The sequence below is a fragment of the Oryctolagus cuniculus genome, chromosome 3 (genome assembly GCF_964237555.1).
Source record: "Oryctolagus cuniculus chromosome 3, mOryCun1.1, whole genome shotgun sequence".
NCBI classification, from domain to species: domain Eukaryota; kingdom Metazoa; phylum Chordata; class Mammalia; order Lagomorpha; family Leporidae; genus Oryctolagus; species Oryctolagus cuniculus.
This window is the reverse complement of record NC_091434.1, coordinates 163,220,988-163,247,452: the sequence shown is the minus strand read 5'-3', so window position 1 is coordinate 163,247,452 and position 26,465 is coordinate 163,220,988. Positions and strand designations below refer to the sequence as shown.

Below are 26,465 nucleotides of genomic sequence, written 5' to 3'. Positions count from 1 at the left end.
GGGATGAAAATTGAGAAATAACAGTATACAAGTGATATTTAAATCACAGGACCGATAAACTAGAGAAGCAAAAAGGACCTGCCTGGGTAAAACATCTCATTGGATGAAGTTTGCTCAGAAGGAAAGCATAGCAATGATTTTGTAGGTGGATGTGTATGTTGAGTCAAGCCTGGGAGAATGCCTTTCTTTTTATCTCTTTTTGTAAGGTGAACTATTACAGGACATATTTGTATATGGATAGAAATTGTCCAGTTTTCGGGAGTAAAGAAGAATGACAAGATAATATGGTTTGCTATTGTTGGAGTTGAGAGTAAAAACATGTTCTCTGTCAATGGATCACGTATTCAACTTCCTTTCTCAACCTGGGTTGGTGACTCAGGCTAATTATAATTGCAGTTGATACACCTGCCTGCAGAATCACAAGCCACAGCATCATTTAGTTCAGAGGCTTTGTAAAACTTAGGCAGAGTTCCCTAGGCACCCATAAAAGCAAAGATAATATCCTGTGTAGTTGTAGAGGTGGTACACAGAATTTTCCCTATTTGTATTTCTTGTCCTTTCTAGAACAGGGTTAGTTTCTCTTTGGTGAGTAATTCGGTCAATTTTCAAGATCCTTTGAGTGAAGATTTTTCTACTTAGAGAAAGAAAGTTTATTTTGCTTTACCGTAGAGTAAATGTACCATGAAGTTACAAATAACTGCCTTTGAAGCCTGCGCCGCAGCTCACTAGGCTAATCCTCCACCTACAGCACTGGTACTCCAGGTTCCAGTCCCGGTTGGGGCACTGGTTCTGTCCCGGTTTCTCCTCTTCCAGGCCAGCTCTCTGCTGTGGCCCGGGAAGGCAGTGGAGGATGGCTCAAGTGCTTGGGCCCTGCACCCACATGGGAGAGCAGGAGGAAGCACCTGGCTCCTGGCTTTGGATCAGCACAGTGCGCCAGCCATAGCGGCCATTTTGGGGGTGAACCAATGGAAGGAAGACCTTTTTCTCTCTCACTGTCTAACACTGCCTGTCAAAAACAAAAACAAAAACAAAAAACTGCCTTTGAATCAGGAGTGGAGTCAGAGGACTTTCTCAGGAAGACAGACATGCCAGTTCTTCCAATGCCACAAGCTGAGCCATTCAAGAAGGTTCTGTCCTAGAGGGCGCAATGACAAGTTGTGTGAACCTTCTCGTGGATAGTACCTTTCGCGGGTGTTCTCTACAACAAGAATTAGACTGTGGTACGCAACTTGGTAACATTGCCCTTGTCCAAGGGCTTCAAAATTCCATAACTCTTCTGTTTAGGGTATGGCATTTTTGTATATTTACTCTCAATTCCAAAATTCTTGCATCAAGAAGTTACCCCTCTCACAGTGAATGAACTGTAGTGTTTCCAGGTTCATCCACATCATGGCACTGAGATATTAGGAATATAGTCAGTGGTCTGTTTGGCCTCTAAACTTAGTTATGTAAAGGAAGATATCACCATATAGCAGAAGTCACCCCTGTAGCTACTGTAGACAAAATTATAGTACTGTTTTCTCTGTAAGTTTTAGTCATGTAAGCTCCAGCCCTGTATTTCAACTTTCTCTACTCAGATCTTTTACAGCAGATTGCTGAAAAAAATGTTGCAATGATATTTTTGTTGATTTTTTTAATTTACAAGCATTCCCTGCAGATATCACAGTGACAGGAAATTTACAGAGTGCTAATAAAAAGGATGCACTGGCTGGAAATATTTTAAGATATGATATTTCTTACAGTAATTATTCAATAAAGTAAGGTCCATAGCTGTAGAATTCTGCCTATAAGCCTGATCTTAATATTTGCGTGCAGGGGGAAAAAAAAGAGGGAATTTAATTTTGAAAACGAATTGTAGATTTCTAGCAATACTTTGAAATGAATTTTTAAAATTGTATGCTTCTTAATTTTTGAGGCCATTTTTCCCACTTAAAAAAAATCACCATCTTTTTCTGAAAGCTTTAAAATTTCTTGAGGGGCTGGTGTGCTGTAATGGGTTATGTTGCAGCCTGCAATGCTTGCACCCATATTGGCTTGCATCAAGTCCTGCCTGCCCCACTTCCCATTCAGCTCCCTTCTAATGGCTTGGCAAAACAGTGGATGATGACCCAAGTTCTTGGGTCTTTGCACACACTTTGGAGACCTGGATGAAGTTCTTTGCTCTTAGATTTGGCTTGGCCCAGCCCTGGTAGTTTTGGACATTTGGAGAGTGAACAAGCAGGTAGAAGATCTCTTTCTCTGTAACTCTGAGCTACAAATAAATAAATGCATCTTTAAAAAATTTCCTGATGTCATCTGAATCTTTAATTCAATAAAAATTTAAAGTGTCTTATATATGTAACTATGGGTGATACAAAGAGAGGTAGATCAATATCATTACTCATAAGGAATATTCACTTAGAAATCAGCACTGATGCAAAGTAGATAATGGTTCAAGACAAGTCTAAGTAGCTACAGAAGCCCAGAGGAGAGAGAAATTATTTTGTTTTTATAGCAAAAATGGACTTAGAATCAGTAAGGATAGTGTTTACAAATTGTGAGGGGTGTAAGAAAATTCCTAAGCAGTTAAACCAGTGAGTTTGAAAGTGTAACACCAGAAGCAGTCACTGCATCAGGAGTTTTGTTAGAAATGTAAAATCTTGGATTCCACCCCAGACTTGCTGTCAGAAACTTGCAGTGATGTGTGTTTTGACAAGCCTTCCAGGTTATTCTGATGCATACTAAAATTGAGAACTGCTGGATTAAAATTATTCAAGTGAAAGTAAGAAGATAGGAAAGATAAAGCATTTCAAGAAGATAGCTTGATTTTCCTGAACTTTTTGTTACAAGTGAGGAAGTAGTGAAAGTAAAAGGTAGTTTGGTGTGGTCATGAAGAAGGGTTTTCATGTTGTTTAATCTAGACTAGGGAGTTAGGACTCTATTCTGTTGGCAGAGGGCAACCATTGGAGGGTGTTAAGCAGGGGAGTGACACCTTTGAATCTGTAGGATGCAAAGAGCTTACAAGTGGAGAGACCACTGAGGAGGTTGTGGCAGTAGTCCTGGTAGGAATGAACCATTGTGAGAACGACTGTAATAACAGGAATGGAACGGAAGGGATTGCAAGGAGCAAGTGTTCAGGCCCTATTCTCAATGGAGAATAAGAGGGAATGTAAAATATAAGCTAAATAAAGACAGGAAGCAGAATAGATTTGAGCTGATGTCAGTAATTTGGTTTGGGGAGGTTTTCGTTGTCCTTGCAGGATACTGAGGCCGAGGCATCTGGTCGTCAGTGGAAGATGAGAGTCTAGAGCTGTAGTGTGTTCAGTAAGACCACATATGGCTACAGAGCACTTGCAGTGTGGCAAGTTTGAATTGAGATGTGCTATCAGTATAAACCACGCTTTGAATTTTGAAGACTTAACATAAGAAATTATCAAAATATCTTAATGTAATTTCTTGAAATGACACTGTTTCAGATATATTAGGTTCAATAAAATTGTGTCTTTTTACTTTTTTTTAACGTGGCTATTAGAAAACTGGAAACATTTTCCTGTTATAATTCTGTTTGGTTGGTCTACAGAGTTTTGGTAAGAATGTAAATATTTGGGAGGACTGTAGCGTTATACTATATTTGAAAATATGGGATTGGATGACACCTTAAAAGGAAAGAATTTAGAGAGAAGGAATAGGTGCTGAAGAGAGAACCTCAAGGAATTCTTAGGAAAGTTGGAGGGTGAGAGGCAGTTTATTGCTTTGTCTCCACACTTGCTTTATGATTGGTTATGTTCAGTAAATATTGCTGAAAGAATGAATACAAAAATGGATGAATGAATTAATATTCTGTTATGTCACAAAGGGGCTCTTTATGTTCCTCAGCAATCTCATAGTATTTCACTATATCCTATTAACTTTTATTCTGCTGGACCACTATTTCTCTGTCTTATCAAACCTCTAACCTGAAGACCCTCCTCTGTGAGCCTCAATCTTGGCTGTTGGCTGAGAGAAAACTTTCTGAGAACTTCAGAGGACTTGCTCTCCTTTCTTCTGAGAACTAGAAGCAATAAGGAGGACACAACCCAAGGGCTATCATCATCTTTCTCAGTGGATCTGCATGCTGCTTGTACTTGTCTTCTCCCTTTACCATGCTCCTGATTAGTCATCCATTCCCACTTTGACTCGAGGTAGAGCCTAGCCCATTCACACCAGGGCATGACTCTTGGTGTTTTCTCTCCTGAATCATAACTTCTCTCTTTCTACTGGACTGCTATAATGATTATACAAAAATTGCTATTTTTCTACCTGAATGAAGCCCCTTCTTGATCCTACTTCACATTCCAGTTATTTCCTCCTTTTCTTTCCTTCTCATCAACATTATCTTGACAGAGTTGTCTATGAATGCCACCTCCAGTCTTTTTTTTTTTTTTTTGACAGGCAGAGTGGACAGTGAGAGAGAGAGAGACAGAGAGAAAGGTCTTCCTTTGCCGTTGGTTCACCCTCCAATGGCCGCCGCGGCCTGCGTGCTGCGGCTGGTGCACTGCGCTGATCCGATGGCAGGAACCAGGTACTTATCCTGGTCTCCCATGGGGTGCAGGGCCCAAGTACTTGGGCCATCCTCCACTGCACTCCCTGGCCACAGCAGAGAGCTGGCCTGGAAGAGGGGCAACCGGGACAGAATCCGACGCCCCAACCGGGACTAGAACCCGGTGTGCAGGTGCCGCTAGGCAGAGGATTAGTCTATTGAGCCGCGGCGCTGGCCAGTCCAGTCTCTTCTTTATTCTCTCCTGGATCTACACCAGTCTTGGTTTTCACCATTCAGTTGTCATTAAGGTCACTAAGTCACATCCAAGTCATCAAATCACTTGCTTGTCTTCATGAAACCCTAAGTGTGGCTGTTCATTTTCATCTTTCCTTGCTTTGCAGGACAGAGATACTGCTGGTTTATCTTCTACGTTGCTGGCTGTTCTCAATTTCATCAACTGGCACTATTTTATCTCCCTCACTTTTATGTGTTGGAATACAATGGGGCCCAGACCTTAGAGCTCTTCCATTGTTTGTGTATATTTAAGCATGTTGATGCCCTTCAATCACATCTACAGTTGAACAAGTTGGGTTAATGATTTGCTGTGATGGGGAACCATGGAGAATTTTGGGAAGATGGTGTTAGAAAGCATGGTTCTAGGATTTGGAGTTCTGTCAGGTGCTTAGGAGAGTCTGAGGAGCTGAGGGTTCACTCTGGGCTGCCAGACAATTCAATTACTGGGTGTCTCAATAAATCACATCTATAAGGAAGAGATGTTGACTAGAGTGAGGCAAAAATTGTAACTAGTTAAGCAACAACAGTCACTAATTAGACAGGATAGGAGGATAGTTCTTGTCTCTCTGAACAATGTTCATGTTTTGCCCGTGTTTAGATCTCGTGATGGAATGGTCTCATTTTTGTCTTCATCTATCATGGTTGCAGTGGCTTTGCCTGATATCAGTGTTTTGTGAAATTGCCAACTCCAAAGCTTCCCTTATAGTGTGGGACTGGGTCCTGGATGCCAGGAGAGCTTTGTGTTTGTCTCAGTCACTCCCATCACTTCAAATTCCCTAGATATGCTGAGTTTTATCAAGTTTATATTCCTAATTTATAGAGCTATGAGTTAACATGATGACCAGAAAGGCTTCACCTAGGGTTTCCCATCAGGCTTCACCTAGAAGTTTTCTCATACTGAACCTTTCTGAATGCAGGATCCTGATGGTCCCTCTCCAAGTATATTTCTCAAGGTCCACTTCCCCATCTTTCTTTAGATAACTGCATTCTTTCAAGTTTATAGGGTTCCAGATTTCTCTTATTTCACTTACATAACTTATATTCTCATTGCATTTCATATTTGATATCTGGCAAATCCTGTTGGCTGCACCTAAAATATATACCCCTAAACTGACTTCTTGTCACCTCTCCAGAGCTATCCCTCTGCCCTAAGCCACCATTACCCCACTCTTGGGTCAGTGAAATAGCTCCAGCTGCTCTGTCTGATTCTGCCTTTGCTCCACATCACTCATTTCTCAACTTGGAAGCCAGTGTGCTCCTGTTAGATCATTCCAGCCATTGTGGAAAACCCTTCAATGGCTTCCTGACTCAGAGTAAAATCCTTTCTATAATAGACTTGATCTGGATTCTTGGACTTCCTCTCCTGCTTCTCCCACCTCTGCCCTTCTACTTCAGCTACACTGGCTTCTTTGCTTTCCTGTGAATACCTAGTCCATCACCCATATACTTTTCAGGGCCTTTGCACTGGCCTCTTCTGCCTATAATACTCTCTTCACTCCTTTCTTCCCCCAGGATTTTGTTCCAGTGTCATCTCAGGGTGTTCCTCCCAAGCCTTTCTCTCTAAAATTGTAACCTCCCACACCTGACATTTTCTCGCCACATTTCTTGCTTTATTTTTTTCTCCTTAGCACTTAGCAAGCATTCTCTAATATACTATGTATTTTTCTTAGTAGCTTTATTTTATTCTCTTTCTACCTCCATGGGGCAGAATATTCTTACTGCTCTAAAAAGAGTGCCCAGTAAGTATTTATTGCATGAGAGCTATAATGCCCACAGAGACTGTAGATACTGGGGACAATTGGAGGAGCAGAGGTGGGTGGCTGCCTGGAAGAGCAGGGTGGTCTCTATGGGATGGAAGGGCTGATGTTCATAGTCACAGGTGTGCAGCTGCGGATGGCACCTTATGGAGCCCTTTCTGGTTTCATCCTTGCTTGTGGATGGCATATGCTGGCCCATAGCACTTCTCCATCTGAGCTGCTCCTCCCTGCCCTGGTGAGTGCCTTGCTCTAGCCCTTCTGTCTACTTGTTTCTAAGTATCACTGATGCTTGGCAGCATGGCCAGCATGGTCTGTGACATCTTTGAGCTACACGTCAGAGTGTAGCATTTTGTTTTTATTTGCTTAGATATCATTAGATCAAAGTTCAGCTTAGAAGACGGCAATGACCCCTAAGACTCTAGATGCTTCTGTCTCAGTAGGTTGAAGGGTCATTGGGTGCCAGGGGCAGGGTGGCATTCAGTAAACATAACAAGTAACTTGTATGCCTAATTGAATTATCCTAGTCCTCCATAACAAGAGGAAAAAACAAAGAAAGTGCTTAGAGTAAATCTGTTTATGGAACTGAACTGGAAAGATAAGATTTTCTTTTGTACCAAATTGCAATGTTTAATGAACCTTCTTATATGCATTACATTTTTTGTACTCTGTATATGAGTGAAATTGACATTTTGAGATTTGATTATTGCTTATAGCCCTTTTCCGTATTCTTGAGTTATGGTGGTTTTTCTACTTGAAAAATAAAAAGGAGTATACCTTCTTAGAGATATTAAGTGTATTGAGAGTGTTTGAGAATATTAAAAGCATTTTCAAGTGCTATATTTGCAAAATCTAGTATCATGTGACTTACTCCTCACATAGTACAGCCTGTGCAACTAAGTTTTGAATCAGGGTGTGTGTTTGTGTGTGTGTGTGTGACTCTTTGTGTAATATAGTTATCCTTACATGTTTTTATTTTTATACATTTAAATATTTATTTTAAAAGTAGATACTATTTACCTTGTTGAGTATTTTAGTTTTGGGCTGATCCCTATGATGATTGGTCAGCATTTTAAATACAATTTTGTTCAAAAGACCTGACTTTACTCCAAGAAGTTTACCAATAAATTGATTGGGAGCCATTATTCTGATGTAGCAAGTTAAGTTAAACTTTGATTGGGTTGCCTGCATCTTACATTGGAGGTCTGCTTTGAGGCCTGGCCACTTCCCTTCTATCCAGCTTCCTGCTAATGCACCTGGGAAGACAATGGAAGATGATCCAAGTACTTGAGCCCCTACCATTATGTGGAGAGGCCAGGTTGAAGTTCCTGGCTCCTGACTTCAGCCTTGCCTGTTCACGTTTGGCTGCTGTGGCCATTTAGGGAGTGAAGCAGCAGATGCATGGTCTATCCATGTTTCTGTCTTACTCTGTATATTTCTCTCTCCCTCTTTCTGTCACCCTGAGTTTCTAATAAATCCTAAAAGAAGTAAGTTGATTTTTGCCAGAATCTACATTTTTCTTCAAAGTCAGACTATCAGAGAAAATAGTTTTTTGATTGATGGAATATTTTATAAATGTAGACCTCCATCCCAGGTTTTAGAAAAAGGATGTGTCACACAGAGGAGCACCAGTACTGCTTGTCACCTCCTTTTCTTGCATCCTCTTTATGTTAACAGTGATGTTACTTGACTGGCCTTCACAGGATGAGGGAGTCAGATCGTTGGAGATAGTGCATGCTGGATTTGGTACTAGCTTTTCACTTCATCATCAGTTACTGGTGTTTTGTTAGATTTGGATCCTTAGTATGTAACCATGGATGATGGAAGGTTTTGTTTTCTTCTTTACTGTGGTAGTCTGCTAGAGGCCCTGGGTCATGGAATGAGCAGGTGAGCCTCATGTGGGCCAGCCTTGCAGAGGCCCCTTCTAGAGAAAGGAAGCCTGGTTTCTGGCATGATTTATGTCTGTGTGTGTTTCTGTGTATATATTTATCTTTCTCTAAAGCCTTATATATTTAAAATTGATATCATTATCTTCGATGAGTGGCAAATAAGGGAGTTTAGTGTGAGCATATAGTGGTGGTACATTGAACCTAAGGTGGAGCTGACTTAGGTAAGGGGAGCATCCAAGGCCTTACACCTGTGGTGGTACTCTAGCCTCTTACACTCCTCCTCCTTTCACCTGCTCTCATCTCACTGTCCTTTGTCTTTTCCGTCTCCCCTTCTTTCATTGGCTTTCTTCCAATTGTAACATCTTTTTCCTTGCTACAGTAAAAAGGCATGGGTTTTTACTGGGTCTTGATGAGTCAGGTAGCCATGCCTGAACATGAATGGGGAGGTTACAACCATTTGGGCAAACAGACGTATCAGGAGGCTCATTACTGGAAAGATCTGGATGATATGTGGACATTAGGGTTAGAGGATTGAGTGTGGATGCTTCCCAGAGAAGGGAACTGGGAAACCAATTTAATATTGGTTGCTATAATTCTTTTCTGATTCACTGAGTTTTGAGTGGGCAGGAAAGATGTCTTTAGGTTTCAAACCTTTCACAGTGATATTGTCCCTGTTCCTTTACTGGAAAGATATATGTACAGATTGTAATTTTCAAACATGAGTCCATCAATATTTCTGTCCCACATGGTCTTTTCATCTAATGTGTGGTTGATACTTCTCCATTAGGGGTGAGGTTCATGTTCTCTCCTCTTGGCTCGGGGATGGCTTCTAACCAAAACAGAAGCAATGCTAGCCGGCGCCGCGGCTCACTAGGCTAATCCTCCACCTTGCGGCGCTGGCACAACGGGTTCTAGTCCTGGTCGGGGCCCCGGATTCTGTCCCAGTTGCCCCTCTTCCAGGCCAGCTCTCTGCTGTGGCCAGGGAGTGCAGTGGAGGATGGCCCAAGTGCTTGGGCCCTGCACCCCATGGGAGACCAGGAGAAGCACCTGGCTCCTGCCATCAGATCAACGCGGTGCGCCGGCCGCAGCACGCCAGCCGCAGCGGCCATTGGAGGGTGAACCAATGGCAAAAGGAGGACCTTTCTCTCTGTCTCTCTCACTGTCCACTCTGCCTGTATAAAAAAAAAAAATGCAATGCTGTATATCTTCTGAGCGGAGTCATAAGAAGCAATATGGGTCCTCCATGGGTCTTTGTGCTGGATGCATGTCTTGAGAGCCCTAGACCACCATATAAAGAGGATGGCTATCCTGAAGACATCATGTGGGAGAGATTATGTGGAGAGATTACATAGAGAAATGTTCCAGGGTTCCCAACCGTCCAGCCCTAGCTGTTTGAGGCATCAGTTGACTCCAGCCCTGAAACCTGAAGGTGCCCCAACTGATGCTGAGTGGAACAGGAATGAGATTTCCCCTGTAAGTCCTACTCAGATTGCAGATTCATAGACAAAATAGTTTGCTGTTGTTAATCATTAGGTTTGTATTGTTTTGCTGCACAGCTTTAGATATACGGAACACTTGTCATTTTCATTGTTATCCTTCATATATTATCTACCTGTATAATCCTGGGAGGTTCATTGTGGACTTAAGAGCATAAAAATAATTCTGGCACACCGACATAAAAACTGGAGAAAGCTAGAGTTGACTAAAGAACTAATTTATTAGCAGTTGCTTACCCCTACATTCTAGTTCCTTATATTGCATAGAAAATGAGGCTTGGGATATATTAGATGAAGCACAGATAGTATCTTTCACATTTCGCACTCAGAGAATCTATCAATTGACATGATTTTCTTTAAGAAATCTGACATCCTACATAATGTTTAAAAAATAAAGAATGCTACATGTTAATTGTGTAAAGATAATTTTAGGAATAGCTATGAGTCACATCTTTATTTCTTACAATTATCTTTAGCAAGTACAGAAGATGGTTTCTTGAATTTTTGTTGTAGTAGAGTAGGAAAAATACCAGACTAAGAACAGTGTTTTGATTCTGGCCTTGTTACATTGGGTAATATGTAAGAATTGACCCAATAATCTATAGAGTTCTCCCTCTCTTTCATAGATAAAATATTGGGACTGGCATTGTAATGCAGCAAGTTAAGCTGCCACTTGTATTATCAGTATCCCATACTGGAGTATTTGTTCAAGTCCTGGCTGGAGTGCCTCAAATCCAGCTCCCTGTTAATGCACCAGGTTCCTGCCACCCATGAGGGAGATAAGTATGGACTTCCTGGCTCCTAGATTTAGCCTCATCCACACCTGGCTGTCGTGGTCTTTGGGGAGTGAACCAATGGGTGGATGATCTGTCTATCCTTCTGTCACTCTGCCTTTTAAATAAATAAACTTTGTTTACTCTTCCTTTTTTCCTCTGTATGGCACATTTGTGCTTTTGATATTTTTATTAATAAATAATAGGAAAATCAAATGTCATAGTGTTAATGTCAATGCAGTAAACCCTCTTATTGAATTTTTGAATGTCAGCTATGTAAAAATCTGCCATACTGTACAATTCCAGAATTAAAAGGTTCTAGGCTTACTGGAAAACTCAATACAGATAATGTTGTTTCCTTGGAACAGCAGAGCTTATTGGGCTGTATCATTCACAAAGCAAGGTTTCCCTTGTGCCTTGTTGCATAGTCACAACTTCTTAAAGATAGGGTGCCATTACATTCAGGGTCACACTACGTGATGATTTGTGGGAGCAAATGATTTTATCACCTTAAATGAGAACTTGCAGTTGACATGTTGTTCAGTGCCCATGCCTCTGAGTTACTTCTTGTGTAGTTAAATTTTTGATTGAAGGAACCTTATTTTGACTTTAATAGATTTCTGAAGTTTCTTTCCCAGACTAAATCTAAAATATCATACCTACCTTCTCTGAGGCTCGCTGCATTTAATATCTATGTGATTTGGGGAACTTAATTGGTCTTTCTGAGCCCTAATTATATATGCAACCCTCAAGATTTTTATCACATGTGTATCTATGATCTAAAATGTATGGTGCTGGGAATACAATAGGAGATAAATTAATCATTTCCATGCCCAGTTTTCCATAGAAGAGCCAGTGATGATAATATACCCTATACCAATCTGTCTTTCTTATCATTTTCATCCTATCTCCTTCCCTATCTTTATCTTTTTTAAAAAATTATTTTTATTTCATTTGAAAGAGAGAGAGAAAGTAATCTTTTATCCACTAGTTGACTCCCCAGCTGTCTGTAACAGAGCGGCACCAGTCTGAAGCCAGGAGCTCAGAACTCAATTGGGCCTGCCAGGTGAGTGTCAAGGACTCAAGTGCTTGAGCCATGTCCTGTTGCTTCCCAGGGAGTTCTGCAGCAGGAGGTAGACTGGAAGTGGAGGAGCAAGAACTTAACACAGGCAGTCCAATGTGGGATGCCAGTGTCCTAGGGAACCTTAACCACTGTACCCACCCCTCCCTGCATTTCTCTAAGGGCCTCATCACTAACATAGCCCTCTCTCCAGCACATGCCTACCCTTACATGATTTATACACTTCAAACACAAGGAGGGGAACTTGTCCTCACAGGGAGGCTTTGGTTGCTTCTTTTTAAAGGATTCCTTTCACTTCACTATCTTTTATGAATAACACTTTTGGGGGGGGGGTAATGTGTGCTTATTTGTATGTAGAAGTTTCCAAGGAAAATGAAAATATTAGTGAATTTATAACAGGTTATTTCTTAAGTACATGCTTTCTATATGATCTTGCTTGGGTGTTGATATGAGATGGCACAAATGTGTTTGTGTTTTCTTCCTTTACACCTTGTTTCCTCATCAGACCATGATCTATAAAGCCAGTTTAGGAATGAATGACTCATTTATACGCAGATTGTGAATTGGAAATATGCTGATAACTGTACTCTATTTTCAGTACTTTGGGTACTTTGGGGTAAGAAAAAGTACAAGACAAAGTCGTCCCAGGCCAAGCTAAGACTCCTAGAACTGGAAGAGAAGTTGGATAACAGCTAATTGCAGAGGCAAATGCAACCACTTACACCTTTTCTGATACCTTTTTAAATAAGTGGCTTGAAATTCCTGTCTTGAACTATTATTTTCCATAAGTTAATTTGATTTCAAGCTCTGGATTCCACTTAGTAATTGTAATAAGCAAGTGCTATGGATTGAATTGTGCCATCCCCAGCAGCCCTGCATCTCAGATTCACATGATGAACTTCTAAACTCCAATGCAGCTGTATTGGGTGGTAGAACTTATAGCAAATAATTAAGATTAAGCAATTAATAAGGGTGGGATCCTAATCCAATGGTTTTGGATAAGAATAAAAGAGCTCTTTCTCATCATATATTTACTAGAGAAAATCCATGTGAACACACAGTGGGAAGACAGCCATGTGTAAGCCAGAAAGAGCCCTCACCAGAAACTAGCCATGCTGATCCCATGATAGTTGATCATCAGCATACAGAACCACAAGAAAACATCTGTTAAAGCAGTCTGTGGTATTGTGCTACAGCAGCCTGAGCTAAGAAAGCAGGTTACCTAACCCTTTCCCTCTCAAGATTATTGTAAAGACTTTAGAGATCATGTACATAGGGCTTGGGGATTAAAACAGAGGATTTGAGGGACAAATGTGTGTATGGGACTAAATTTGAGGGACAAGATGTGTGTTTGAAAGATTCAGTTTCATACCCGTGACCCTGTGGCTAAGTCTCTTTGAATTCTGTTGAAATTATAGACACATAGACCCCAACTTGAACATAAATAATTCGAATCTCTCTGAAATGACTGGGGAATCTGAATTTTAGTAATTCCAAGTGAACTTCCATGCACTATAATTTAGGGGTGCTACCTCAAGGCAATGGTATGTTAAGCAGTGTCTCATAATGTTCTACAAATGCTCAGTGCCAGGAACTCAGATTAAAGCAATTTACATTCGTAGATGCCAATTGACAAGGAGAAGATTAACAGAAGTCCTTATCTGAAAGCTGCTACCAGAGAGAGACTTGGCTGTTGTTAATCTGTGTAAATACATTAGATATACCACAAAGGACACTGGGTGAGCATTGGTTGTAAAATTAATTAAGATGATGCAACAAGGTTATTGTGCAATTTTATAAATTGCCATCCTGTTTAAATATCACTTTCCGATCAATAATATATGAGAACATAGTGTATTCAGAAAGAAAATGAACTGAAGGCAGTTATAGCTCATGACTCTTTATCTGTGTTGTCTTGAATAAATAACTAGCAGGTGAAGTTGTCTTTGCAGGAACATGGAACAGCTGAGCAGAAGGAAAACATCAGTGCTGTTCCCTCCTCGGCTCACAGAAATATTGACTTCTTTTTTAGTGATACTAAGTCTCATCTAAATGATTAAATCTTTAAAAGGAATGCCAGATACGCAGCAAATGGTAATTACAATGCCTAATCCACCCCCTCACATCTTTGTGCAAGACAATATTTACTTTGGGCTATGTGTTTGCCAGAGCAATCACAGCCCGGCTTCAGCTGGTGGGTGTTCAGCTGTATCTTTGCCATGCAGTTCTGCGAGATGTTGCAAAGACCCAGCTGAAACGCAGAAGCTTCGTCAATGGTTAAAAATGTCTCACTGGAAATATATTAGCATTTTCACTTGGATCACAGTTTGATTTCTTTTTTTATTCCAAATAATTTTAGCTCCCTTCTCTCTTCCTTCCTTTGCTAATGCACCTAATCTCACAAGCCATATGCGATCACGGGTTTTGTTACTTTGTAGCCCTATTTAGTTTATGTAATGAATTTCCTCCTGATTGAGCTTCTACTATGCACCAGTTAGCATGCCAGTTGCTCAAGTCCAGATCTACTAATTGACAATGAATGAATTAGGAGGCTGATATCCCAAACACTATGCAGACAGCCTTTGCTGTGAACCTGCTTTGGGGAATGCCAAGCATTATATGTTGGGGTTAGTTACCTTCTTTACCATGTATTTGTAACTCTCAGTTTTATCATTCTTGAACAAACACTGGCAAGTTAAGCACTTTTGTTTTTCCCTCTCCCAAGCCCCCAGTACATTTTCCACAGTTGTGTTAGTTTGCTATTGTGGCTGTGATAAATCACCATGAACTGAGTGCCTTAAAACAACAATAATGTATTATTTTACACTTCTGGAAGTTGGATGCTTGTGATGAGTCTCACTGGGCTAAAGTCGCAGTGTCAGCAGGGCTGTGTTCTTTTCTGGGGGCTCCAGGAGAGGATCTGTTCTCCTGCCGTTCCCAGCTGCAGAGCTGCCAGCATTCCCTGGCTCATGGCCACCTTCTGTCTTCAAAGCCAGCAGTGACCAAGACAGTCTTTCTTTTTTTTTTTTTAAATTTGTAAGTTTCATTTATTTACTTTGAAATTCAGAGTTAGAGGAGAGGCAGAGAGAGAGAGAGATCTTCCATCAGCTGGTTCACTCCCCAGATGGCCACAACAGCCAGGGCTGAGCCAGGCCCAAACCAGGAGCCAGGTGCCTCATCCTGGTATCCCACTTGGGTGCAGAGTTTCAGACACTGAGGCCATCTGCTGCTGCTTTTCCCAGGCACAGTAGCTGGGAGCTGGATTGGAAGTAGAGCAACCAGGACAGGAATTGATACTGATGTGGGATATTGGCATCCCAGGTGGTGGCTTTACGTGCTATGCCACAGAGCCAGCCCCCAAGTGAGCCTGTGCTGCCCTCTCTCTGGTTCTGGCTGTCTTGCCTTGGTCTTCCCCGTTTCAGGACCCTGTGATTAGATTGAGCTGACCCAGTTTATCTACGATAGTCCCTTATTTTATTTTTTTACTTTTATTTTTTTCATTTTCAATTATCTTTATATACAGAAGATCAACTTAGTATATACTAAGCAAAGATTTCAACAGACTGCACCCACACAACCGCACAAGATATAGAATACTGTTCAAGTAGTAGTGTTATCGTTAACTCTCATAGTAAAACACATTAAGGACAGAGATCCTACGTGGGGAGCAGGTGTACAGTGATTCTCATTGTTGATTTAACAATTGACACTCTTACTTATGATGTCAGTAATCACCCAAGGCTTTTGCCAGGAGCTGTCAAGGCTATGGAAGCCCCTTGAGTTCACCAACTCTGAACTTGTTTAGTAAAGGCCATATTACAGTGGAGGTTACTTCCTCCCTTCAGAGAAAGGTGCCTCCTTCTTTGATGGCCTGCTCTTTCTGCTGGGGTCTTGTTTACTGAGATCTTTCATTTAGGTTTTTGCCACAGTGTCTTGGTAGTCCCTTATTTTAAATTCAGCTGATTCACAACTTAATTCCAGTGTCATAGGTCTCAAGGGTAGGACGTGGAGTGCTTCTTATCTTTAGCAGTTTGTAATATAGATCACTTGTTTCCAGGGTCAGATCAACAGATGACAGAGGCCCGTCCTGGTGTTCAGGGTCTTGTGGCCTCTTCAACATCGCTTTGGACCCCGCTTTCTCATTTTCCCTCCTGTTCCTTCTGCGTGAGGCTGTCCTGGGTGTGTGTCTGGCTGTGCCTTGGCACTTTCCTCTTGCCCTTTAGAACCTTTTGTTGTCTTCAGAGAGTATTCTCTTTTCTTCTTTATTCCTGTTCTTTCTTTTTAAAAATTCATTTATTGAAAGAAAGGAATAGAGACTCAGTCGCATCTGCTGATGCCCATAATTAATGGCTGGGACTAGAGCCAGGAACTTAATCTAGGTCTCCCATGTGGATGGCTGGGGTCCAGTCAGTGGAGCCATCACTGTGCATCTCAGGGCCTGTGTTAGCAGGGAGCTGCAGCCAAGCCCCTGAAATGCAGCCAGGCTCTCTGATGTGGGATGCAACTGTTAGGCCAAACTCTTACCCTCCTCCATGTCAATACAGACAGAAGCCATAAAGTTTTTCTACAAATCATTGTGTTCTTTATGTTTGGCAATGAATCTTCAAGTGTTAAATGATGTGGATGGCATCTATGCTGCCAGTGAAGATGTAGGAGCTGCCTTTTTAATCCTGTATTAAGGATCCCATTTATTCTTCCTGTCTCCTTTTTAAAATTTAGTTTTTCTTAAAATTTTAACTAAGGGTCATATTTCATTCAAATTTCATTGGTTTTTACCTACTGTCCATTTTTTTTTCTGCCCTGGGACTCAGTCCCTTGAGTCAATGCATGGAGTGGAAGTGGCATCCTGCAACTTCTGATCCTAAGCTCTGAGAAGCCTTATATCTCTGCCCAGCTCATTTATAGCAGTTTCCCTGGGAACACTAAGCTGCCTGGTGTGTTAACTTCAGCAGCTGAGGCCCTCATACGGCAGAGGGTCCATGAGGTGGCACAGTCACTGCCCAGCTGAGCCAGTCCAATAACCATGCCGCCCAGTGTCCAGAAACACACACGAAGCTGGCCTGGACTCTCGGGAGCAGCCCAGCCTCCAGCTCTGGCTGAACAACACCAAATGACACTGTCGGTGCCACTTGACACTCAAGACTGGTTTCGACAGGCTCTTCCTGAATTCTTGATATGCACAATTATAATAAAGTATGAGATGGTACTTGTCCTAAGTCATGGCATTTTGGGGAAATTTGTTATGTAGGAAGAAATGACCAGAATATTACTCAGTGGATTTCAGGGCCTGAAAGTGAATCACATGACACATATTAAGGCTCAATTATGAGATTTCAAAGCTGTCACAATGCTAATGCATACATTATTCTAGTACAGAAAATAAAGGACTTCATTTTTAGGCGCTGCCAGGATATTTAATCTTCACATACACAACTACTTACGCAAAATGAAATACATCTTCTTTATTAAGTTTTCAGATCTTCCTCTGATAGGGCCTGGGGTAATGTAACTAATATTGATTACAAAAACAGAAGATCTAAACTCATCTGTGACATAAAATTAGTGTGTGCTTTCCACTCTGAAAATGAAATTTTGTTGGAAAATTATCATCTTCCTTTCAAAAATGAGTTGCCTTATATTTAATTTAATTCATATGCTAGAAACTTGCACAAAGCTCCCTTATTTCCTTGGTGTAAATGTATTCGTTAGTAAGTCATGCTATGATCTGGAATGTGGAGAAGTTTTTATGCAAAAACATTTGGCCAAAAATCTCATTTTTGAAGACAAAGGAGCCCAAAGGCATAGATATTGACTGAACATGGATTTCTTCTTGAGCTGCATGGTTATAACAACACAATGTAATGAACAATAAAAAAAAAATTAAAAATAACACTAAACTCTCCAAGAAGAGCTGAAAATGCAGTGCTGAAAATTATTTTAGAGTGGATACGATAAAAATCACTTACTAAAATACTTTAGCAAAAGGTGAAAAAAAAATCCAATTACTTTTTAATGAAAGAAAATTAAATCAAATAATTTGTCATCCAAAATACAAGTGACTTACAGTTTACTTGTATATTCTGGGCATAAAAAAATAGTCTTGGAAAATTTGATGTGTAAATAATAAGACTGTAGCAAAACTATTTAACTGACTTAAGATAAAGGGAAATGGTTTTCAAAATCAGTTGCTAATTTGCATAGAATAATGTGTTTTAATTACTTGACAGGCTTGAGTGTCATTAATAGAGTTCCCAGATGGATACTTGGTTATTCAGTGTAATTTGATTTATCATATATATTGGGAGAACAAAACCCAACATTGCATTTTAAAACATTTCTCTCATATAGATATTTCCCTCTATTAGATTTAGTGAAGTCATTAATATCTCTAGAAAGCTCAATATTCAGCTGATTGTCCAACTCAAAACCTGAAGAATAAGTATGTACCTTATACAAAGGAATGTTTCTGGTTCCTTATTCATAGGGTGTGAAACTCTTGGCTCACAAGGAAGTGGTCTTGTACATAATCCAACCAAGCACTCTTGAACTTTTCAGAAAAGTTATCTGAAGTCAGGCTTACTTCATATGAGCTGAGATAGTTCTGGTAGGAGTCCACTCTTAGTACTTAGCCAAACTGCAATATATGAAGTGTGTTTCTAACCCAGTTTTCTTTCCCAAGAGTTCTTTCCTACTTCTTGATGGGATCTCTACCTCTTTGATTCACTTTCCTCTTCCAAAATGTATAATTCTTAGTGTCAGAATTTGTCAGCTAATGAAAACATTGTGCCGAAGTGTAAATGAACTCAATTGTTTTCATTTGTGAGGTGTCATTTTGTCATCGGGAGGAGCTGATTATTTTAGTATCTTGATCTTTGAACTGGAGGCATCCGAGTTCGTATTTGAGTGATTCTATTTACCATGGACAGCATTTCTCAGTATTCACGTGCATATAAATCATCTGGATATTGTATTAGAATATGGATTCCTATTTAGCTGTCTGGGGGTTGGGACTGAGAGTTGTATTTCTAACAAGCTCCCAAGAGATTCTGTAGCTACTGTTCTATGAACTCTTCTGTGTGTAGCCAAAAACATAGAACATACCTGTCTCTGGATTTTTTTAACCTGTCATTTGAAAATAGAAATGATGATCTCATATAATTGTGTGTGTTTCATGAGATGCCTATGCAAAGTGCCTGGTACAGTTTCTGGCCAGGAATGTGTGTGGTGGCAGTGGTGGTGTTGGTAGACAACCAGAATTTTAACAATGTGAGTATATCAGAGAATTTAAGGCCAAAAACCTTGGAATTACTTTTTAGGTGTAGGCACCTTCTCAGATACCAAATGGTGCTTTCAGGGTCAGTCTACCAACTCCCTTGCTTCTGGTCTCTGATGGGCAAAGCACACATCTAGATGGTTCCTCAGTTTTCCTTCAGTAACTTAAGACCATAGAGTCTTCTGAGGGATCTTGGTAATGTTTTAGGGTCTATGGCCCAGTTGCTACAAGATACTAGATGCAAATTAACATTATCTGTCACAACCTGACCTAGATGTTTTACATAGAGAATTCAGGAGGGGAAGACAGAGAGTGTCTTTGTTTTAGTTTGTTATTATCAGCGAATCTGGTGGAATATTCATTGAGTATTTCCAGAAGGGTAATAATTCAATGTAACATACAGTGCCTTTTAGCAATAATAAAACAGTATGTGGGAAATAGAAGAGCATAGAATTTGTCTCACCTTATCTCTCAGGATCTTCAAGAACTTCAAGTTTTCTTCCCCTGTGCAAGGGCTATTAGCTGGGGAAGGCTATGAACCCCTTCTTTAATGCCTTTGGTTGCTTATATTACTCTGTAATTCCAGGAAACTGCATATAATTGCAGGAAAACTAGAGTTTCAGTCCTCAATGCTGAACAAGCAGAGCAGAGAAACAAAAGAAGAAAAGTGATATTACTAAAATGGATCTGTCACTGGATATTACTGTCCATGCTCTATTGGCTGAGATTTTTAGGAAAACACTTTTTTTCCCCTTGGGTTTCTACTTCTTTTTTAGGGTGGATTTCTAAAAGGTCAGTTGTTTGTATAGCACTGTGGATTAAAATGAGGAAAGCATCAAAACAGAATAAGCTAAAATATTTCAGCAGAATACGTAGTACGTGGTTTTAGTGGTTGTTTTTAAGATTATAATGTTTAGGGAACGCGTAGTGTTTACGATTGAGTATCTATCAACATTTTCATTTTGAGTCACTGGTTATCTTTCATAATCCATTTGAAATAGCCTTCACGGTCCCTTTAACTCTGAGAGGATATGGCTTCCTTCTCAGATTTTTTTAAGGGAAGGACTACAGGTCTTTGATTTTCTGCAGTAGTGCTTGAAAGATGAAGATGTCAAGATGGATGACAGCTAATGAACTGAATGCTCAATAGTTCATCACCTTGGTTTTTCCTGAAACCATTTCTTGTCCTTGCCTGGTAAATTGAAATCACTTGACTTTGTTGCAATACCTGACAGGAGTCAAATCTCTGAAATATCCAGGCAGGAGTAAATTCTTTTAGCATCACAAATCGTCTGTTGTCTGGGCCCCTTGGGCCAGGAGGTTAAGGTGAGAAAAGAGGAGGCCATAGTCGTGTTCCAGATGGCACTTGGTTGGCTTCTTTTGTTCTGATAAGTGCTCTGGACAGAGATTCTATCACCTTGCCATTGGGGAGGGAATGAAGTAAGAACTGTGGAGAGATCAGCATAAATGGATTTCCACCTTTTGAAAATTAATGCAGACAGCAAGTCCACTTAGGATTGGTCACTTATATCTTCTTGGTGTATAAAGTATTTTTACAGCTTTCATTGTCATGACATAGTTGTTAATGTCAAGGCATATTTGAATTATAAAGTGGCATGTACCATATATTATTTTCTAGGTTGCTGAAATAGTCCACATAAAAGAACAATTAAGTCAAACCAATTGATTTCTTCTTATATGACATCTAAGCACAAGATGTTTTAAAGGAAGCAGTGTTAATCAAAATTTTGATAGACTAATGTACCATCAACTTTAGCTGTAAATTACAAAGAATCATTCTTGGTTATTCAAAGTCTATAATTTTCCTTAAATACTAAGCTTTATTAGTACTAAATGTGAATTGTTTCTGAATATGAAGGAACCTCAAAGTTTCTGGGAAATGGAACTATAATATAAGTGTTAGTTGGTTCAAAAATGTTTTAAATCCATGCACAATTTTTCATAATACTTGAGATTTTAAAAATTCCTCATTTAGTGTTAAAACAACTAAATGAAGACTATAATGATCAATTAAGCAGTTCTTTGGTTTAAAATATTGATGCAACAAAGATACTTTACATTTCAGTCACACTTTGCAATTTGCAAAATGTTTTTTTGTAAATATTCTCTACTATGTTAAATATATAAAATTATTGGGTCATTATTCACATTAGTAGAGAAGAAAATCAAGCTCAGAAGTTGCATGACTTGTCTAAGCCAACATAATTAGTATCAGAACTTTGACTTCATTAGTTTAGCATCATTTATTTAGACTTTACTAAACTCTCATTTTGTATAACTCCTAGAAACTCAGAAGTCATATGGTCTAATGAGGGAAAGAGAAATAATTGCACAAATATGTACTCTTACACATTGATAAATGTTTCAGTGGGGAAGTAGAGCATGTTTGAGAAGAGTATGAGGCACATAATTAAGAGTAGGGGTAAGGCTAGGACTAAAGGGGTAGCATTGTCTAAGACCTGAAAGATGAGGTGAACGTGAGGCAGAGTGTGGAAACCCGACAGAGCACCTGATACCAGGATGAAGCTTGGTGTACTTGTGGAGTTGAATAGATGCTGGTCTGAGCGAGGAGGAGACAAGGGGTGGTGAGCCTGGGGAAGAACCACATGTAGTAGAGAGTGGAGGGAGAGACTGAGGGCAGCTCTTTCCAGCTGTTGTGGACCATGTCATGGAATTTGAACTTTGTAGAAGTGACATGGGAGGTAGCTTAATGACATGACCCAACGTAAGCCAGGTATCTGCTTCCCAGTGCAGTGAGGATTACTATCAGGTACCATCCTTCTTCTGGTAGCACTCCCGTGGAATTTCTTTCTTCTTTTTTGCTTTTTGGTATTTATTTCCCTAATGTTTAAATATGCTATTTTTATTATATTCAACGAATATACAAGCCTGTGATCCTACTATAGCTTTTTTGCTTAATTTTTGATAAGACATAATTCTGGCCAAGAAATGAAATTCTAGGAAAAGTATATTTCACTTTCTGGGAATTTTAGTAATATAAAATTAAGCTTAGGCTTCTTTTAAAGATTTATTTATTTATTTGAGAGAGAGAGAGAAAGAGAGAGAGAGAATCTTTTATCAGCTGGTTCACTCCCAAGATGGCCACAACAGCAGGACTTGGCCAGGAGCTTCTTCCAGGTCTCCCATGTGGGTGGCAGGCGCCATCTTCTGCTGTTTTTCCCTGGCCATTAACAGGGAGCTAGATCAGAAGGGGAGCAACCAGGGCATGAACCAGTGCACATATGGGATGGCGGTGTCATAGGCGGCCATAAAGTCAGCCCCTCAGCTTAGCTATTTATATAATTTATTCATGTTAAACAAATGATTACACGATGCTTTTGCTCAAAATGGTATAAGCTGACCCCAGAAAGAAATGTTTTAAAAAATACAGGATGATGCTCTCAACTTTTTTTCTTGCTTCTACTGTCATTCATCAGTCTTAGTATATGATATCTAGATATCCAACAAGTGTTCTAGCTGGAGGTGAGCATATATGCATGCATGCTTTAGAGGAGAGAAGTGTATTCATTTTAAATTTGTTTTCTTTCAAACAGCAAACTGTCCTTTGAATTTATTTCCTAAAGTTTTGGAGAGGCTGTTAGGATACATAGATAGGATCAAGCATATATAATTCTTGTTTTCCTGAAAAAATTTATTTTTATGCCAAATCACATTTTGAGACCAGTACTTAGAAATCACCTGAGACCGAAATCTATAATAAACCTTAATCTTTGGAAAACTTCATGATTTCAAAGAAGTTAAATAGATACAGATATTCAATTTAATTTCAACAATACATAATCACTTCTCATTTCAAACGTTTTTATGCTTGTCACACTGATTAACAACATGCTGGTGATAAGTTACTAGGTACTTGGAACTTGGCTAATCGATTTTTTTGGTTACACTTCCTGAGTTCCACGTTCACCCAGGAACATTTCACCAGAATCATCAATAGGGGCAATTTCAACTGCTGAAGGGGAGAACCTTACTGTTCCAGAGGAGTGGCCTGTAGGAATTATACTTTTTTATTTTTTTTTACCTTATCTAAAACATAGCTTGTGCAAATCCAGCTTATAAATAATTTAACAATAAACAACTCTTTGAAGGTATACTTTTTTCTTTTAATTGAAACAGCAATATTTGTATTTAAAGACAACTTGAACTTTTGTAGGGAAATATACATGTTAAAAATAATAATAATGGGTCCTCAGCTTCCTCCTGCCCAGCGCTGGGGTCAGCGTTTCCTGGGAGCATGGCCCCCAAGCGCCCGTCTTTGCTCCTTCCTCACACGAAGAAGCCAAGAGCAGCTCCTGGCCCGAGGCCAGTGGACACATCGGCCTCTCGGGCTTTGTTGACCGGAGAAAAAGAACAACAAGAAGCAATTGAACATATTGATGAAGTACAAATAGACAGACTTAATGAACAAGCCAGTGAGGAGATTTTGAAAGTAGAACAGAAATATAACAAACTCCGCCAACCATTTTTTCAGAAGAGGTCAGAACTGATCGCCAAAATCCCAAATTTTTGGGTAACAACATTTGTCAGCCATCCACAAGTGTCTGCACTGCTTGGGGAGGAGGATGAAGAGGCGCTGCATTATCTGACCAGAGTGGAAGTGACAGAATTTGAAGATATTAAATCAGGTTATAGAATAGATTTTTATTTTGATGAAAATCCTTACTTTGAAAATAAAGTTCTCTCCAAAGAATTTCATCTGAATGAGAGTGGTGATCCATCTTCAAAGTCCACCAAAATCAAATGGAAATCTGGAAAGGATTTGATGAAACGTTCAAGTCAAACGCAGAACAAAGCCAGCAGGAAGAGGCAGCACAAGGAGCCAGAGAGCTTCTTCACCTGGTTCACTGACCATTCTGACGCGGGTGCGGATGAGTTAGGAGAGGTCATCAAGGATGATATCTGGCCGAATCCATTACAGTACTACCTGGTTCCTGATATGGATGATGAAGAAGGGGAAGGAGAAGAAGATGATGATGATGATGAAGAAGAAGAAGGGTTGGAAGACATTGATGAGGAAGGCGACGAGGATGAAAGGGAGGAAGACGAGGATGAGGATGAAGGGGAAGAAGGGGGAGGAGGATGAAGGGGAAGATGACTAATAGAAAACACTGATGGATTCCAACTTTTTTTTTTTTTAATTTTCTCCAGTCCCTGGGAGCAAATTGCCGTCGTCTTTTTATTTTTTTCCCTCTTGTGCTCAGTCTCCCTGTTTTTGAGGTCTCTTTTCTCTACACCATGGTTCTCACCTTGTTGTGGGGAAAATACCTGAAGCAGAATACAATGGGAAAAGAATCTCTACCCCTTTCTGTTCCAAATTCATTTTATCCCTCTCGTCTCGACAAAAACTGTATGGAATCAACACCACCGTGCTCTGCGGGAAAAAGAAACCCTCCTGCTCCCGGCTCTGCTGGAAGCTGGAGGGTGCCAGGCCCCTGTGTAGTAGTGCATAGAATTCTAGCTTTTCTCCTCCTTTCTCTGTATATTGGGCTCAGAGATTACACTGTGTCTCTATGTGAATACGGACAGTTAGCATTTACCAACATGTATCTGTCTACTTTCTCTTTAAAAAAAGAAAAAAAAAACTTAAAAAAATGGGGTTATAGAAGGTCAGCAAAGGGTGGGTTTGAGATGTTTGGGTGGGTTAAGTGGGCATTTTGACAACATGGCTTCTCCTTTGGCATGTTTAATTGTGATGTTTAACGGACATCCTTGCAGTTGAAGGTGACACTTTTAAATAAAATTCTCTCCTAATGATGACTTGAGCACTGCCACTCGATGGGAGAATCAGCAGAACCTGTAGGATCTTATTTGGAATTGACATTCTCTATTGTAATTTTGTCCCTGTTTATTTTTAAATTTTCTTTTTGTTTCACTGGAAAAGAAAGATGCTCAGTTTTAAACGTTAAAAGTGTACAAGTTGCTTTGTTACAATAAAACTAAATGTGTACACAAAAAAAATAATGTTCTTAGAGTTACAATTCTGTTTCTTGTTGTGTGTTAGGTAGAACTGAGATTTTATTTTTTATTTAAAGTTTTATTTACTTGAAAGGCAGAGTTAGAGATAGAGACAGAAGAGACAAAAGTCTTGCATCTGCTACTTCACTCCCCAAGTGGCTACAATAGCCAGGACTGGGCCAGGCCATTGCCAGGAACCAGGGGCTTCTTTCAGGTCCCCCACGTGGGTGCAGGGGCTCAAGCACTTGTATCATCTTCCACTGCTTTCCCAGGTACATTAGCAGGGAGCTGGATCAGAAGTGGAGCAGCTGGACCTTGAACCAGCCCCATATGGGATGCCTGTGATGCAGGTGGTGGTTTAAATAGCTATGTCACAGTGCCAGTGTCCCAGAATCGAGATTTTAAAAATCATTATTATGTCTGGATTGAAAAATGTTTTGAAGCTGTTGAACAAGCTTATGATTTCAGTGTTTCAAAATTTAAGCCCCATCAGTTAATTTTATTGAATCCCATACATTCGGGGTTTTATCTGACTAAAGTACATTATCTTTAGGGCAATTGAATTATCCAATCTCCTTGTAACTTTTTTCTGAATGTTGTTATAGCTTTGCTTGAACCATCAGTTTCTCTTCATTTTTAATTAGCACAGAAGATAAAATGAACTAATACATTGAAAATATATTACATACACTTAACCATAGTCCTTCATAGATTTGCTTCTGATATCAGGAAGCTTTCCCTTGAAAGCACATTGGAAGGATGTCTTCTGACAGTGTAGACTCTTTGGCCAGACTGACCAGACAAGGCCGCAGCTGGGTTTCCCCAGCTGGGAGTCAGTTCCTGAATACTGCTCCTCATGTAGTCTGTCTTAAGAACTCATCTTTAGATTAAATATGAGGATACTAGCCATGACTCAAATATAGTTTCCCAAAGGCAATGGATGTGCAGGTGGGTGTGAGAATTGGACAGGGAGTGTGTAGCCATTACTCACACCAAGCACCATTTGACTGGCATTTGTTTGAGATGTGTCTCAGCTGGCATCTCTTGCTTCTGACTCAGCATTCATAGTGCAGTCTGAACCCTGTTACTACTCTAATGTAGCTTAGGGAATTCCAAACTATTCCGCTGCCCAAAGCTAACCTGGAGCAGGGTTTCTCACAACGTGGCCAAAATACCTGTTGAATCGCAATTCCCTACACTTCTTTTGATAGCATTTGCTGGCCAACTCCCATATGGAATGAATCAGAATTGCAACTGATGCAGGATAGGTGACCTGCATTTTTCCTGTATCTCCTCAATTGATTCTCAGGCCCAATAAAGTTTGATGACCAATGTTCTGGACTGAATGTATTTCCCCCAAGCTTGTGTGTTGGAGCCATAATCCCCAATGTGGTAGTGCTACTAGATGGA

At 40.1% G+C, this 26,465-nt stretch overlaps 1 protein-coding gene and 1 pseudogene across 10 annotated transcripts in view; both read left to right on the top strand.

The window, feature by feature from the left end:
- The window catches only part of GRM8 (glutamate metabotropic receptor 8), a 913,479-nt gene that overhangs the window by 458,807 nt on the left and 428,207 nt on the right, over nt 1-26,465 (top strand). The gene's annotated exons all lie outside the window — the stretch shown is intronic.
- LOC100345495 (protein SET-like) lies at nt 23,303-24,629 on the top strand (annotated as a pseudogene).